The sequence below is a fragment of the Triticum aestivum genome, chromosome 6B (genome assembly GCF_018294505.1).
Source record: "Triticum aestivum cultivar Chinese Spring chromosome 6B, IWGSC CS RefSeq v2.1, whole genome shotgun sequence".
NCBI lineage: Eukaryota > Viridiplantae > Streptophyta > Magnoliopsida > Poales > Poaceae > Triticum > Triticum aestivum.
In genome coordinates this window covers 719,550,094-719,559,814 of record NC_057810.1, presented here as the reverse complement: position 1 = coordinate 719,559,814, position 9,721 = coordinate 719,550,094, and positions in this window count along the sequence as shown.

Here is a 9,721-nt window from a genome sequence, read left to right as displayed (position 1 = left end):
CCGGCGGCGCGAGGCGGCGGTGAAGGGCGCGGCTTCCCGTGGCTCGGCGCGAGGCTGCGGGAGGCGAACGGCGCAGGAGAAGGAGGAGGTCGTGCGGGAGGAGAAGGTGGAGGTCGTGCGGGTGACCGGTTTTCTTAATGCGGCGCGATTAGCGATCGATTGTGGCTTGTTGCGTGGTTGGTAGCGTTAAACACAGAATGATTAAGGGCCATTAGATTTTGATGATGGATGGGTGGGATTGTTTGGATCTGCCCCTCTCTTTCTTTTATAGTGGTAGTAGATTATGTTCACTCCTACTACCATTTGTTGTCACTTGGAGCAATAACTATGGTGGTGTATTTTGAAATGAGAATCTCTGGTAATTTATGCTTCATCCTTATTTGCCTGTAGTTGTGCTGTGTTAGCCGATTATTATCTTGACGGCTAGAGGCATGTGATGGTTATATTCTGTGTTCAGTTTTGCCCCTGCTGGAGTCTACGACCACGAAGTGTTGGAACATTCTACTGTGCTATTTTGAAACAGAATAGCAACTAAATTTGGGGAGGAGGATTTTGAGTCTCTCATGTTGATGTTGTGCAAATTCGACTTGCAATGTTTTTTTGTTTAGCGCCCCATAAAAAACATCGTTCCTCATTGTGTTGTTAAAAAAAAATTGTATTCCAATTTCGCCCTTAACTGTGTGCTATCACTAGCTGCTAATTGTCCCCTTAAGTTTGTGTCAAGCAGTAACTTCATGCTGAATTGAAAACTGAGGGTATCCATGGACAACATATTAAGAGAGAGCCCACCTGGATTGGGCGGCTTTACCTGATTTGTCGGTTTTTATAAGTTTAGGTTTGGAATTTTCCACCTTTAGGAAGTTCTAGAAGGTTTTAAAATTTGTCTATCAGTTTTTTTAAGTCATTTTCTCTATCAGTTTATTTTCTGTTTTTTTATCTCTTCCCTATATGTTCTTTTATTTTAATTTTTCTTCCTTCTCATTTTACTTTACATTTCTTTCTCTTTTATTTTCTTTAAGAAAATGTTTACAAATTTTAAAAAATGTTATAAAATTAAATATTCCGATTTTTGTAAAAAATTGTAAATGTTCACAAAATTTAAAAGATATTCAGAATGTATTTTCTATATCACCTTTTAAATTCAAGATTTTTTTTAAAAAATCTGTGAACATTTTTTAATTTTGTGAACATTTTTTTGAATTTGTGAAATTTTCTTATTTTGGATTTTTTTTAAAAAAAATTGAAGTTTAAATATTGCAATAATACTCCTCATCCCAAAATAAGTGTCTCAACTTTGTACTAACTTTAGTATAAAATTGTACTAAGGTTAAGACACTTATTTTGGGACAGAGGGAGTAGATGTTATAAATCTACCGGAACAAATCCATTAACTGGTTTCTTAGATGAAAGCCTGTTCAAAGGAAGCCAACCAAGGAAAACCGCTCGGAAGAAGGCAAGGAGCATTGCATGCAACACCCAGTGGGCTGGCCCAGAAAATATCGTTTGGTGTGAAAGCTCTTCAATTTGACGCAGAATGCGTCAAATAGTAGCTCCTTTGATTTTAGAGGTTTTCCGTTGTTAATATTTTTATTATGCCTGACTCTATTGCTACTTATTCTTTTGCTTTGGTTGGATCCATGACATATGTGCAATATTCTTCTTGTAGTAGTCACCGTCGTATGGCTATGTCATCTGGGTTTTTTTCTTGAGGAAATGTCATCCGGGCTATCAATTCACATGACATATGTGAGAATTGATTTGATTGAAAACATTTACATCAACTTTTATTCGAGTGAAACCCATACTTTTATTAACCAAACAAGGTATAATAGCATAGAAATGCGGATCTACTACGGATACCGGGATAGGATAGATGTCTTGGAAACTTTGCTGGCAACAAAAAGAGAAACCGCCGTCGACCACTGGTGTGGTCGTGACTCGCCAGATGAAGCGACATATCTCCAGCGTCCCATGATTCAAGCCAACTAGGGGTGGATCCAACGTTCAATCGTTGGGTTCAGATGAATCCATTAAATTTTGCTAGCAACATACATGTATGTATGACCTTTTTTGACAATCAATACCATGATATATTTATAGAGCGAATTGTACATGGTAGAGATACATAAGTTGATTACAGCGATTACGAGATAAAGTCTCAAAGAAACAAGTAAATCTTCGAGATCTTCAAACTCTTTTTTCTTCTATGATATGATCTTGTACATTTCTGAAGGCAATCGCATGAAAATAGCAAAGGTATCAAACCACAGACCTGTAAATACCAACGAGGGTTCTCCTATGGTTTTAATTTAAGCCACAATGCCAAGGCTGCGATGCACGCACACATCCATTAAAGTAATCAACCAACATCGGCAAGAGCACCAACACCGGTATTTCAGGCACAAAAAACCGAACAGCCAGGTCGACATCGCTGGGAGTCGAAAGTATGAATAACCATTGTCAAGGACATAACAACCGGGACAGATATTGCAAGGACAATCCTCCTCGTGGCAACCATGACAAAAAAACCAAAAGCGATCTAGCGAAGCAAGATCTGAAGGACCATACCTAGGCAAACATAATCTTCCAACACCACCATTGACGGCGGGAAGGAGATCTCGTCATCGAACGGAGGAACGAACATTACTTTATTGTAGACAATGCCATCTTCAAAGAAAAAGACAACTACCAAAACCATAAACCAGTCTAATGAAAACACTACTACTATAAAGAACACTCATAGATCAGGTTCCCCACCCCTCCCGACACCGGCGAGGCCGGCCGGAGGAGGGGTAACCGATCTACGGTGGCGGCAAAGGTGGTGCCGACGGCTAGGTTTTTCAGAGAGTCGAGGTCTAATACTAGTCACCTGCATACATGTACGTATGACTTAGCCTGACCCCAATAGAAAGTTAATCCTCACCCAAGAGAAACTAATTGGAGGTGCCGTTTGTCGTGGAATTGTCACGTCAGATGTCCTCGTGGAAGGACTTAGTTGTGGAGCCATCGCAACTAGGAAGCTTGAAGGGGTTAAACGGGACAAAGGTACGAGAGGGTTTATACTAGTTCGGCCCCTTACGGTGAAGGTAAGGCCTACGTCTAGTTGGGTTGGTATTGATGTTTCGATGACCAGGGAGCGAGATACGCTATGCCTGGCTCTTGATGAGTTGTTTCTTGCCCTAAGCCGCCATCAGGTCGTCCCCTTATATACACGGGTTGACGCCTTGCGGCTTACAAAGTCCCGGCCGGCTTATAAACAGTATCGGCTCGGTGACTAGTTAAATATACCTTATGATACAAGTCATGCCATTATGGCGGTTTACTACAACGGGCCTTAAGTCGCATATGGGCCTTAAGCCCTTTATTGAACCACCATCTTCATGCTTGGCCTTGGGCTTCTTTCTGGAAAACCTTCTTTGCGTAACCCGGACCCTACTGGGCGGCTTACAAATAGTTATATCCCCAACATTAGGCCCCAGATTGATTTGAACCTGTTCATGTCAATCTTAAAATACCTTAAAACATAAATCTTCAGTTTTCTGACTATGCAAAAACTTTAACCCATCGTGACGTCATCATCTGGTTCCGGGTCAAATCACCATGGCGTCATCTTTAATAAAACTCATATTTTATTCCATCGTACCCTTCAACGGATCTCTGCTTTTATTGATTGTTCCGAAAATCGAGGCGTCGGGGCCGCTGGATAGTAATTTTTATCTCCTCGTTTCCTGCGCCGTCTCAGTTATCCTCTCCTTATAAATAGGCGCGACTTAGGTCTTCTCCATTCTCCCCCTTCGGTCGTCTTCTTCCTCTTGCTTCCTCTCGAGCTCCGCCGCCGCCGTCGTCGAACCCCTCGTCTTCACCGACTCAGGCCGCTGCATCAACCTGACTCTAACCAAAAATCGGCGGCGAACCTCCGCAGCTTGTCCAAATCCGTGAGTTCCTCTCCTTCCCTTTCTGTAGATCTGCATTGGAACCCTGTTGAGTTCGTCGGCGTTCATCACCACCCGACGCAAACCCTTGCTAGTTTGCACCTCCAATGCCCTGTTTGGATCATAAAAGCTATGTAGAACTGATGCGGCACGTGTTTGTGTTGATCCTGCATAGAAACAGATCTCATTTCCCTTGCTTGGAAACCCTCTTCGAGTGCGTGAACTTCCCTGCCCTACTTTTAGGTCTAGAAAATTTTCCTTTCAGAGCAATAATTTGATCCAGAGTAATAGCCGTTGTTTGTGAAACTTGTTTCTATCACCCGGAAGGCTTCTTATGGTAAATTCCTTTAAACACAACTGCCCAGGTGTCCGGTTTAAATAAGTGATACTGATTTGTAAGCCTTGCTTGCTTCTCATGATTATAAGAATTTTTGAACTGCTCTGGATACTCGTAGCGGCTTAAGTATTGTTGCACAGTCATCCTTATGTCATTAGGCCCCTTCATAAGCCGCTACCTTAAACAATTGGGATATGTCTCCCGGTTTAAAATTTGAACCGGAACTTCTTATTTTGTCATAGGCCAACTGTCATCATGGCTCCTAAGGCGGCCAAGGCCCCCCTAACCTGCAATTGGGTCCCATCCGTAGTCACCAAAAGTAAACTGGCTGAGTTCGTGAAGTCTGGCCACCTGCCAAAAAAGGAGGTCATGTCTTATCGCGCTCCTGACCCATCTGAAGAGAAGCCTCAACCCAAAGAAGGGGAGGTTGTAGTTTTCACGGATCACATGAACCGGGGATTTGCCCCTCCCGGCTCAAAATTCTTCAGGGAAGTTCTAAATTTCTTTGATCTTATACCTCAAGACATTGGACCCAATTCCGTGTCAAACCTTTGCAATTTCCAAGTCTTCTATGAGGTGTACCTGGGAGAGGAGCCAAGTCTGCTGTTGTTCAGAGAACTTTTTTACTTGAACCGGCAGAATGAACGTGCCAACGGGCCTAGTCTTGAGATTGGCGGCATCTCAATCCAGTGGCAGAGAGATTGTCTTTTCCCTTACGCTGAGCTGCCGAGTCACCTGAAAGATTGGAACCAGACATGATTCTACTGTCAAGACACGTCACCGGCTGATGAGAAGCCTCTGCCCGGCTTCCGCGCCCTACGCCTTGAATCCAATCATCCGCTGGCGGATAAGTTATCCGCTGTTGAGCACCTGCCTCTCAACCCCACCATCAGGAGGATCAAAGCTCTTCTAGGAAACAGGCTAAACGGCATCAATCTGGTTCGAGTCTGGGTCACCTGGCGGATACTACCATTAAGCTACCGCTCCGGTTAATGTGTACTTACACAGGCGAGAAGGATGATCCAATGCGTCACAGTCCCGATGACTTACCAGATGATGTGGTAGATGCTACAACCCAGTCACTATTGAAGGAGGGCACTGTAACTAGTAATGCCTTCGGCTTACTTCCCTTCTGCAAGAAGAACCCTGCCCCTGCGGTAAGTTACCAATCCTCATAAATACTCTTTAACATGTTATAACTTCTTGTACTTATGATTCCTTATCTTTTTCCACAGGCCGGTGATAATTTCTGGAAGGTCGAGTATGACCATGAAGCCGCCAAACAGGCCAGGGCAGCCAAGAAAACTGAAAGGAAAGCCGTCAAGACGGGCACTTCAAAGAAGAAGAAATCCAGCACCTCCGATATGCTTAAATTGGATGACTCTTCTTCGGATGATGAAGAGGTAACCTTTTGATTTTCTTAACTCCTTCGTTGTTACTCTACTGACATTCTATCATTTCAGGAAGATTCCTTGGTGGTTTGTTCAAGTTCAAGAGCTTGAGAGAGGTCCGCAATCTCATTAGCGTAATCACGCCCATGACCTTCCATTTTATCAATGGTGGCCTCATGCTCCTCTAGATGAGATTCCAACTCCTCAATGTATTTCTTGCCATCAATGGCAATGGACATTATTTCCATGAAGTTGGAACGAGCAATTTTATTTTTATGAAGAGCTTTAAAAATCATTTCCCCCTTAGTTTTTAAGGAGGCAACATTATCATTCTCTTCATCATTATCCTCATCATCATTAGCATCAACATCATCATCAAGAGACATATTGGGGTACAAAGTAGGAGATACCTTTGACGCCTTAGCCATAAGGCAAAAAGCAATAGATGATGATGTAGGATCCCTTGAGGCACCGTTAAACACCACATCTTGTTCCATGGAGTGTTCGGTTTCCACTACATTGTTAGCACAACAATTCGAGGAAATAGATGCATTTTTATCATGGCAACAAGACATAGCAAGCATATCATCATGAGATTTAGTCAAGCAATTTCTACATGATATGTAAGGACTATAAACACAAGCATGTGAAACATTTGGAGTGCTCGAAGTGTTAAAGCCCAAAGAAGGAGCATTGCAATAATATAGTGATGAAGGATCATCCACAATAAGCATACTATCATCATTGCAATGACCAACACTACTCACCATGTCATTACCTTGTGGCAAACCACATGTAGGTGAAGTAGAAGAAGTTGAGAAGACTATACGACCGGAGGTGGAGGGAGAACAATCATCCCCACAAATCTTGGACACACCATATTTATCTTGAAGCTTCGTCCACAACTCATGAGCATCTCGGAACGGCATGAGTTGAAATATAACTACATTGCTCAAAGCATCGAAAAGCACATTAGAAGCTTGAGCATTGAGATAAGAGTTTTTCTCATCCTCTAAAGATAATCTTTGGGGATCCTTTGGAGGAGAAAAACCCATATCTACAATTCACTCTAAATTTGGGTCCATGACCCTAAAGAGATTAAGCATGTGAATTACCCAAACATCAAAATTTGTGCCATCGAAACTAAGAGTGTCAAAGAATCCTAATCCCCTAGTCGACATCTTTACTCTCTAGGCGGTAAAGCCTAATAAAGAGAGACGAGGTTCTGATACCAATTGAAAGATCGAGGATGTCGCCTAGAGGGGGGGTGAATAGGCGCTTTAAAATAATTACGTTTTAGGCTTGAACAAATGCGGAATAAACCTAGCGGTTAATTTGTCAAGCACAAAACCTACAACAACTAGGCTCACCTATGTGCACCAACAACTTATGCTAAGCAAGATAAGCAACTATGTGATAGCAAGATATATGACAAAGAACAATATGGCTATCACAAAGTAAAGTGCATAAGTAAAGGGGCTCGGGTAAGAGATAACCGAGGCACGCGGAGACGATGATGTATCCCGAAGTTCACACCCTTGCGGATGCTAATCTCCGTTTGGAGCGGTGTGGAGGCACAATGCTCCCCAAGAAGCCACTAGGGCCACCGTAATCTCCTCACGCCCTCGCACAATGCAAGATGCCGTGATTCCACTAAGGGACCCTTGAGGGCGGTCACCGAACCCGTACAAATGGCGACCCTTGGGGGCGGTCACCGAACCCGTACACTTTGGCAACCCTTGGGGGCGGTCACCGGTACCCGTCAAATTGCTCGGGGCGATCTCCACAACCTAATTGGAGACCCCGACGCTTGCCCGGAGCTTTACACCACAATGATTGAGCTCCGAACACCACCAACCGTCTAGGCCGCCCAAGCACCCAAGAGGAACAAGCTCAAGGGCACCAAGCACCCAAGAGTAATAAGCTTCTCAACTTGTAACTTCCACGTATCACCGTGGAGAACTCAAACCGATGCACCAAATGCAATGGCAAGGGCACACGGAGTGCCCAAGTCCTTCTCTCTCAAATCCCACCGAAGCAACTAATGCTAGGGAGGAAAATGAGAGGAAGAACAAGAAGGAGAACACCAAGAACTCCAAGAACTAGATCCAAGGGGTTCCCCTCACATAGAGGAGAAAGTGATTGGTGGAAATGTGGATCTAGATCTCCTCTCTCTTTTCCCTCAAAAACTAGCAAGAATCCATGGAGGGATTGAGAGTTAGCAAGCTCGAAGAAGGTCAACAATGGGGGAAGAACACGAGCTCAAAGGATGAGGTTGAATGGGGAAGAAGACTCCCTTTTATAGGAGCTCCCGAATCCAACCGTTATGCTCACAGCCCGCACAGAGCGGTACTACCGCTCCAAGGAGCGGTACTACCGCTAGGGCGGTAGTACTCCTTCGAAACACAACAGCGAGGAGGCAAAAAGGCCAAAAGAACCTTCGGAGCAGTAGTACCGCTCGTCCTCACGGTACTACCGCTCGACCTCACGGTACTACCGCAAATGGTAGCGGTACTACTGCTTGCGAGCGGTACTAAAAAAATACTTCTGTGCCTACTTCCGCTGAGCAAAACACGGGATTTTGGTCCGGAGCGGTACTACTGCTTAGGAGCCGCGGTAGTACTGCTCTGGGGCGGTACTACCGCTCAGGAGCCGCGGTAGTACTGCTCTGGAGCGGTAGTAAAAAATTACATCCGCTCTAGTCGCGGTAGTACCGCTGCAGCCTTTACCAAAACAGCCACAACTTTTGCAAAGGGACTCCAAATTCAACGAAACCAAGTTTGTTGGAAAGCTAACGACATGGGCTAACACAATCTTGATAGAAATATAAAGAATAAGCAAATGATAAAAGTCCCAAAGGAAAATGGTGAGAACCCTTCCTCGGAAAAGACCGGTAAAACCTCCAACACCGAAAACATCATAGAAGACGCATGTGAACTCCGTTTTCGATGAACTCAGGCTTGTCATCAAGATGACCATAAGCTCTAAGACTCACAAAGAGAACCAAACAAGAACCAAGAAACATGATGCAAGGATGCAAGGGTTTGAGCTCTCTACTAACGATACGATCAAGCTACCAACTTGAGAGCCCCCTTGATAGTACGGCAAACGATCATATAACCCGGTCTCCCTACTACCACCATGAGACCGGTAAAATAGAAAACCTATCAAGGGAAAACCTTTGCCTTGCACATGGTCCACTTGAGCTAGATGATGACGATCTTAACTCCCTCAAGATGGACAACCTTTCTTGATTGCGTTGGCTCAATGAAGACTAGATGATTGCTCCCCCATAGTCCACTATGGGTGAGCCACTCTTCGGCTCATCTTCACAAGTCCATTGACACCACAATGGATGGCAAGATTCAAGCACTTGATCTCTTCGTGATGCTCCACTTGAACTTGCACACGGCAATCTTGATGACGATCACCACTTGATGTCATCCTTTCCATGGGTTGTATGATATCTTCCTCTTGATGCAAGCCCATGGATACGTACCTAAACCCACATAGAACTCTCACATAGACCATGGGTTAGTACACAAAGTGCAATGGACAATGCTTACCATATTATGGGATCACTTGATCCCTCTCGGTACATCTTCTACGCTTTGTGAGTTGATCAACTTGATTCACTATTGACTTAGTCTTGATCAACCTTAAATCTTTGCAACTCTCTTCATTTGGATGATGTATTGAAGGTAAACATGAATGATCACACAACCTTCTTCTTCAAGACATGCTTGCAATAAGCTCAACACTCGCATGACCAATCTTTGGATAATTCCTTAATAGCACCTTGGTCAAATCATAAACTCCTTGAAACCAACACATGGACTTCAAGAAAATCCTATGGACAAATCCTTCAAATATAACTCAAGACAACCATTAGTCCATAGAGATTGTCATCAATTACCAAAACCAAACATGGGGGCACCGCATGTTCTTTCAATCTCCCCCATTTTGGTAATTGATGACAATCACTTTCAAGAGAGTTTATATAAGGAATTATGCTTCACTATGCAATGCAATAACCAATAGTGCATGCATATGAGATGCAA